Genomic DNA, 8,602 nt, shown 5'->3' with positions numbered 1-8,602 from the left:
GTGCAGGGTTAAATCGATCTACTGCTGCTAAATTCGACCTAAACTCACAGTGTAGACCAGGGCTAAGCAAGTTACTGACATTGAAAAGGGAACATCACTTTCAAAATGCACTAGATGGCGCTATTGTGCTGCAAATTCCTGCTAAGAAAACTAAGGCATTCTGTGTAAGCTCCAAAGTCGCTTTCTCACCAACAGCAGCTGGTCTAATAAAAAACATTCCCTCACCTGCCTCTTCTCTCTAGCACTCCTTGTGGGGTGTTGATTTCTGATACAGCACAGTACTTAAGCACATGCTTAAATCTCATTGGCTTCACGCCTGTGCTTAAAATAAAAAATAGACCCAAATGCTTTGCTCAATTAGGGCCCATGTATCTCAAAACAGACATGAAACCTGCCTCTGCCATTCATCTGTGGCAAATGTGAGCAGGAGTTGCTTCCTGTTTGCAGGGTGATGCTGGGGATTTTATCCCTTGGGAATTTATGTTAATGACGTATGGCAGCAATTTAAGCTCTCACCAACCAGGTGAGGGTGTTTGAATTTTGGACTGGGTTTTTTCCTTTAACAAAGTATCCAAATAATAAATAATACTCAGTGATCAACATCTGTAAAGCCCTGCATGCTCACCTCTACATGAACACAACTCCCTTCAGTTTAAGGGGGACCACTGGACTTGGAGCCAGCAGTGTCACTGGGTCAGGCCGTCTCTGTTTATGAACTGGATCGCAATTCTGTAGGTAATCTTGTAGGCCAGGCATTGTCTTGTCATTGTTGCTTTCCTACAAAGTTAACATCTGTTCCTGTTATTTCTCTTTTTTTTCTTGAAAGAAAATCTGAAAAATTATCATTTCAAGATATTGCTGCGACAGGCAGAATGCCTTAAATCTGATTGCTGTCCTAGACAGACAAGGTTTTTTATTAAGGAATAGTAGCAGCTGCTTCTCAGCATAATTTGTAAGGGAGTGGTTACTTGTAGTTAGTAATGCTCAGCACTTACACAGCAATTTACATCTTCAAAGAGCCTTACAAACACTAACTAATTAATCCTCACTACACCTCAGTGAGGTAGGTCAGGATTCCCATCCCCGTCTTAAAGATAGGGAAACTGAGGTAGAGAGAGATGAAGGCCAAACATTTCAGATTAAGTCCGACTTTTTTTTTTTTTTTTTGATGCCTCAATTTTTGGCTTCCTGACTTGAGACAAATGCTGGGGCCTGATTTTCGGTCATTGCTGAGCACATACCTTGTAAAAATGAGGACGCTAAGGGGGTTCAAATTGGACACCCAAAATCATTAGTCACTTTGGAAACCTCTGGCTGGAATGACTAACCCAAAGCTGTGCAGTGATTTGGGATTGTAAATGGGAATTTTCTGGCTTCCAGACCCGTTTAGACCACAGCCCTCTCTCCATCCATGAAAGGCACGACCAGGGGAAAGCAGCAATGGTGAGAATCATCAAGCTGGTTTGGCAGACAAGGGATCATGGGGATGCAGAGTGCAGACTCTAGGGATGAAGTGATGCAATATCAACCATATCGACCCTACAACATAATCTCAGATACTAATACAAAAATATCCAGCTTCCAGATATTTGTTCTGCCCTCCCTTAGTCTAAGAACATAAGAACGGCCATACGGGGTCAGACCAAAGGTCCATCTAGCCTGGTGTCCTGTCTTCCGACAGTGGCCAGTGCCAGATGCCCCAGAGGGAATGAAAAGAACAGGTAATCATCAAGTGATCCATCCCCTGTGGTCCCAGCTTCTGGCAAACAGAGGGTAGGGACACCATCCCTGCCCATCCTGGCTAATAGCCATTGATGGAGCTATCTGCCTTGAATTTATCTAGTTCTTTTTAGTCTGTGGGTGATAGCAGCTGGTCTAGAAGCACAGGGGAGCAGCACTCTGCCTGCCTGGGGACAGAGTGATATTGTGGCTGGCAGCACCCAAGGACTCCCTTGTCCTCCAAGATCCTTGCATGCAACCAGCCTCCCAGTCCCATGTGGGGAAAGGGAACAGAAAATTGCCCTGGCAGCTTGCTCAGCCCCCTCCCCTGGCCTGTGTGTGGAAGGGAGGAAAAGCCCCTGCCTTGGCTAAAGATTCACAGAGCACCCAAGAAGCCATTTACAATGCACAACAAGACCTGTTAGGGACACTATGCAGCCCATGGCAGCGTGTCTGGGTTGACAGACTCAGGCTTGCACTACAGCGCTAAAAGTATCTGTGTGAACATGTAGGCTTGAGCTGGAGTTCGGCCTCGGACGCTCGCCCTTCTCCAGAGGCTTCAGAACCTGAGCTCCAGCCTGAACCCCAACTGTGTTTAGCACCGTAGTGAGTATTGATCCAGGCTCTGAGACTTGCTATGCAGAGGCACCCTTTTTAATCCTGCCAAACCCAGGGACTACTTCACATGGTCTTCAGCACCATCCACAGGCACCTTATCTATTACAAGATTCATTGAATGGTCCTGTAACAGGGTAGCCTGGTCTGGCAGCTGCAGTCATATAGGCCAAGGGAGGAAGTTGGTCTGATGTGGCTGAAATTCACATTTCCCAAATACTTGGCTTGCTGTGAGGGACAGTCAGTCAGGTTCAAATGGGACAGTCCCTCCATTCCTAGGGAGTAGTACACTCACAGTGGCAGATTCAAATGCAGTGGGACCTGGATCCAATCCAACCAAAGCCCCACATCCCCCTACAAAAGTGGTCACAACACTGCTAGCTCCCTGTCTCTTCCCTCCAGACACCCATTCTCCATCCCACCACTCTCTGTGGGAGGGCCTCTCTCCATTAATCCAAAATATGCCTTATAGTGAGAGACTCCAGGAGCTCGGTCAATGTAGCCTATCAAAGAGAAGGGTAAGGGCTGACTTGATCACAGTTTGTAAGTACCTATATAGGGAAAGAAATTTTATAATACAGGGCTGACAAACTAGTAAAGAAAGGTATAACAGGACCCAAAGGCTGGAAGTTGAAGCTAGACAGAGTCAGACTAGAAGAAAGGAGCACATTTTCAACAGTAAGGATAATTGAACAATTGGAAGAAATTACCAAGGTTGGTGGCAGATTCTCCATTTCTGGAAATGTTTTTAATCTGAGACCAGATGTTTTTCTGAAAGATACGCTCTAGTTCAACCACTGCTCTTGGACTGGAAGTGGGAATGATTCAGAGCAGTCCTATGGCCTGTGTTATGCAGGAGTTTCAGACTAGATGATCACAATGGTTCCTGCCAGTCTTCAAGTCTATGAATGAATCTAAGAGGTTTTGTGGCTCCCCATCCCAGCCCAAGGCCTAGATCCTGCCCTAGCCCACCCCAGTTTGCTCAGCCCCTGGGGAATGGGAGAGCTTTGTATTGCTTCTGAGTAATGTCTTTTGGACAATTGGTGGAGCCTCTCTTTTACAGACTGGGGAGGGATGAGCGGGGGGTACTCAATCTCAAGTACAGTGGCCAGGGACAGGGCTGCCATGATGCAGTGTTAACTGTAGGGGGAGTCAAAGAGCATGGAAATATAGGCATATTCCAGAGGTCCCATTAAAAACAGATACTTTGCACTCCTATCGTGCCTCTCAAAGGATCTCAAAGTGCTTTCCAAACAAGGAATTAAAGCTTTCAGTGCCCCTGGGAGGTAGGGAAGTATCATCAACCCCCATGTGTAGAGGGGGATACAGGCACAGAGATTTGCACAAGACAATGCAATGACACAGCACCAGGCTGGCAAATAGAACTGGAGAATCCCATTTCTCAGGTCCCTACCTTAGCCATTAGGCAGCACTCCTTCTCTCTACAGTGCAACTCACTGGTCAGTCAAGCTTGAAAGTAGAAGCCCATTCACCAGACACTGTTGTGAGATGATCCAGAAGGCAGTTTTGACTTGAAAAAACAAAACAAAAGGGCAGAAGTCTGTAATAATCCATTTCCTTTCGTAAAAGAATTTAAAACAGCTCTGCCAGGGGAATTCCCATCTGTCAGCAGAAGACTGCTCTATGGAATGACATTTTAAAATCAGACACAAACATGCCCGAAGTTCCAGGGCCTGATCTAACTGCCATTCAAGTCAATGGGACCTTTGAAGTTGACCAAGGAGAAAGGACTGAGACAGGATATACATGCAATTCCTGTGGCTTGACGCTCTAGAGAGTAAGGAGCTCTCTGTCCCCATCTATTGGTAAACAGGGGAAGAATCGCCACAGAACTGATTCACATACATAAGGTTTGTGCCCAGAATTCCTGCAGTGACATTCTGGGAGTCACCATAACTCCAAAAAGAACAAGGAGTACTTGCTGCACCTTAGAGACTAACAAATTTATTAAATTAAATTATATAAATTTGCTAGTCTCTAAGGTGCCACAAGTACTCCTCGTTCTTTTTGCTGATACAGACTAACCCGGCTACTACTCTGAAACATAACTCCAAATTAACTCAGAATTGGTTGGGTGGTGGGAGTGAAGCAGGAGAAGAAAAGGGCTCCTATCTGATGGCATCAGAGTAGCAGCCGTGTTAGTCTGTATTCGCAAAAAGAAAAGGAGTACTTGTGGCACCTTAGAGACTAGCACATTTATTTGAGCATAAGCTTTCGTGAGCTACAGCTCACTTCATCGGATGCATTCGATGCATCCGATGAAGTGAGCTGTAGCTCACGAAAGCTTATGCTCAAATAAATGCGTTAGTCTCTAAGGTGCCACAAGTACTCCTTTTCTTTTTATCTGATGGCAAGCATTCCATTCAAGGGTTGTGTTATAGTTGTTGGCAAAGTGGGTTTTTCTGGGTGAGGCTCATCTGTTGCACACCAGCTGTGCTGACCCTTGCAATTTCCCCAAATACAGGAAACGTAACTGCATAATTTGTGGTAATGGGGGAAAGTGTTCAGACTTAGCCCTGGTTTGGGGAGTGGTGTGGTATAGGGGGTAGAACCCTGGACTGGAATTCAGGAGCCCTGGTTTTATTCCCAGTTTGGTCACTCTCCAGCTCAGTGACCTTGAGGAAGTCACTTACTTTCCCCGTGCCTCAGTCTCCCCATCTGTAAAATGGGGATAATGATGCTTACTGTGACCCCGGGATGCCTAGGGTAGCTCTCACTGGAAATGCAAAAGTCAGGGCAGGCTAGAAAGAGGAAAGCAGACTCTCCCAAACTGGAGATTAACACTGTAGTTAGATTCACCAACCAGTCACAAACTGTGCTCCTGATCTCCCACACTGGTTATCAAGAAGCTGAAAAAAGGAATCACAGAGCCCTCTTTACTGCATTCCAGTTCTCTGGCTCCCAATCAGTACATGGATCCAATAAAGTGAGAAGCTATTTACAACTCTGCTCACTACGTATTCTTCTAACCCCAAAGGGTCAGCCATGTTACCAGGTCAATATTAGTTTGGCTCTTACCCAAAAATACCATGCTACCAACCAGTTGTTTATTATCTAAAACTAAAGGTTTTGAAACGAAACGAAACGAAAAGAAACGAAACGAAAAGGAGAGTTGTGAACTGATCAAAGCAGTCAGATACCTACATAAGACTTCAGAATCCATATATCAGGTTCTTAGCAGCATTGGTGAGTTTCCTGGCTTGGAAGTCCCTCTGGAACACATCCACAGTTTGGATGGGTTATTCAGTCCTTTGTTCAGTGCTTCCGTTTGTAGACAAGTTGCTCCAGAGGTAGGAAGCAGGATTGACAACAAAATGGAGAAGGTGCAGCTGCCTTTTTATATCCTTTGTCATGTGGCTGGTACTTCCTTTGTCCTAAATACAAACTCAGAGCACATGGGCATGGAAAAACAGACTCCTCTGTCCACAGGCATGTCCCTACGTGTCCTTCTGACTCATCGGTATCACCCCTGCCTTTTCTCAATGGGTTCATTGTATAGCTCATTGCTTTTGATAGGCCATCAGGCAAGCTGGATAGTACTGATGCCAATCTGTCTGGGGGTGCAGCCCAGAAACACAGGACAAGTTTGATATACAGATATACCACACATTTATAACTCACAATACAAAGACGATACATACATATAAATGTGATGACCATATTTAGCGAATTATAACTTTTTCCATGAATACCGTACATGGCAGATCTGGCAAGATTTACCGCAATTTTAGAATATTGGTTTCAATATCATAAAATGTCTCACACATTCCATACAGCGTCACACTCACCTCTTGTGAAACACACCGACATTTGCTGAAGAAAAGCACTATGTAAAAGATAGGTACTGTTACTGAGGACCCTGTGCTATTAGGAGGATGCTTTGATGGGAATGCAGAGGTAATTTCTTAACAGGATGCAACACAGACGGTTGTTTGCTGCAGCAGCACACCTGAGCAAATTCCAGTGAGGCCCCTCTTGAAATCACTATATCTGGGTTAGGTGGTGAACAGGACCAGGAAGCATTTTGAAGGGACTGGAGCCAGCTCTGCCTGAGTGCACCCCAGGACTCTGGGACTTTGTTACCCAATTACACCAAACCATGAGTGGGGGTTAGTAGATGGGGAAGGGGAAAGCGATGTGATAAAGGGATATCTGGCAGCTGGAGAACTGAGTTAATGGACTATGGACAAAGTTACTGCAGGGGAGTGTTTTGTTTATCATTCATATAGATTGCATTGCGGCATCTGCCCAAATTGATGCTGGGTTCTTTTCTCCTAATAGTTTTCCTTGTTTCATACAGACTCAGTGCTTGCAAGTGGGAAGCACTGTCTGTTCCTGGCATCCAAGGAAGGTACTTAGTGACCCCAGAAATGCTGGGTAGGCGCTCACGCTGACAAAAGGGTTACATGTAGTAGAACTAGTTTAACACCATTCCCTTTTGCTTTATCCATAATGGATACAGTGGGATTGATAGGATGGAAGATATGACTCAAGGCCTTGCACCCTAGTCAAAATTAGTCTGTTTTATTTAAAGAACAAGTTTTCAGTCCTCCCATTCCTCCCTCCCCTCCCCCAATGCTGTACTCATGAAATCTTGGTTGCATTTCTTAATTTTGGATTATCCTATGCCTCTGCACTTCAGATTACTGCTCAGAGCACAAGGAGATGGTTTAATGGCCTAAGCCTTAGAATGAAATGCCTACGGGTAGACTCCCTGGAACGACGGCTTTGAGTCTGGGCAGAGTCGACTCAACCTTTCATCTTCCTCAAAGCAAAGTTCTGTGCAGTTTAGCATGTGTGGGGTCTCTCAAAGGAGACCTTAAAAACCATGTTCCTATCTGCTCATGCCCTCTACTATCATAGAATGCTGATCAGACCATTATACAGTAATATCAAAGTGACCTAGGACTCGTGAGGAGCCAAGTAGGGTGGAATAGAAGGGACACATTGCTACATACCTGAGAGGAAGGATGTTTTTGTGGCTGAAGCACTGGACAAGAAGTCAGGATACGTGGATTCTATTCCCAGTTCCGACACACCACCTTGGCTCTCTGTTTCCTCATATACAGAATAGGGATAATTCATATTTATATTAAAGTAGTGCCTGGATCAGTTAGGATCAGGGTCACATTGTGCTAGGTGCTGTACAAACACATATGGTTCTTGTCCTGAAGGATTTAATACCTTCCCTACTTGGTGTTGTGTGTTTGCTTAATTTAATTTGTGCTTACAAAAGCCTTTGAGATTCTCAAATGGAGTGCGTTGTTAAAATGTAACTTACTAACTAGCACTGCCCAGTGCTTGAAGGAGGCAAATAGACAGAGTTTGAATCAGAAAAGCAATTCGTCCTGTGCGTGTCATGCCGTTCCCCTTTTTATTTCCTTTCTTGGAGGGTGGTGAGGGCAAATTAAATACAAAAAATCTAAGTTAATGCAGAAGAGTCAAGAAGCTGTCGTTCCAATGGTTAACTCAGATGCAGTGCACCGATGTAGCATTTTCCTTTCTATTCCTGTTATCCTAACTGAGGCCATGAGCCTGCAATCAGATCCACTCTAGCGGCCCCACTGAGGTCCCAGGAGTGGTGAGGTCTGTTGGCAGGATTTAAGTTAGTGTTACCAAGTCTGCTTCTACCATAACACACATAGGATGTGCCATGGAGCTGGGTAAATGTTTCTGTGGAAACTGTAACATTGGAATTTACTTACTTCAGAATGCTTATTTCCTCAGCCCGACTGTTGCATGAATGTCCATTTTAACCATTTCCAGAATAACAGGTTGTAAAGGGCACCATGGATCCTGCAGACGTCTCATAGAACAGAGCAAGATATTATTTATCCAGGAACTCCCACAGCAGCTGATGAGAGATAGTCACATGCTTGAAAAGCAAATGTGGCCTTCTGGTTTGTGTCTAATGTTTTTTCTGCATGCGTTTTTTGTGTGCCTGGCTGACCAGCGAATATTCCCAGGACAGAATGAGTGCTAATGCCACACCTGTGATAATCACTAAAATCTCATCAACTCCTGGTTTCTTTACTGCTAATCCATCAGAGTTCAACAGGCTGCCTTAGCAAAAATGTCACTTCAATTACAGTTGTTTCATTTCACCCGGCTCATTCACTAATAGAGTTTGGCAGGATTAATTAATTTTGCTCTATAATTAAAGGAGACCTAAGACAAACCTTAACTCTTTGTTCACCAAACTGCGTCCAATCAATCACACGAGGCTGCTTGATGCTGGAGTTTAACA

The 8,602-nt window shown here is 44.7% G+C and overlaps 1 pseudogene; it reads left to right on the top strand.

Annotated features, from left to right (window-relative positions):
- The first annotated feature begins 4,691 nt into the window (after window positions 1–4,691).
- Window positions 4,692–4,874, top strand: LOC119854102 (annotated as a pseudogene).
- Window positions 4,875–8,602: the final 3,728 nt, after the last annotated feature.

Source organism: Dermochelys coriacea, chromosome 3 (genome assembly GCF_009764565.3).
Source record: "Dermochelys coriacea isolate rDerCor1 chromosome 3, rDerCor1.pri.v4, whole genome shotgun sequence".
NCBI classification, from domain to species: Eukaryota; Metazoa; Chordata; order Testudines; family Dermochelyidae; genus Dermochelys; species Dermochelys coriacea.
Note: the sequence above shows the minus strand (reverse complement) of the source record. Positions and strands in the feature narration are given on the sequence as shown.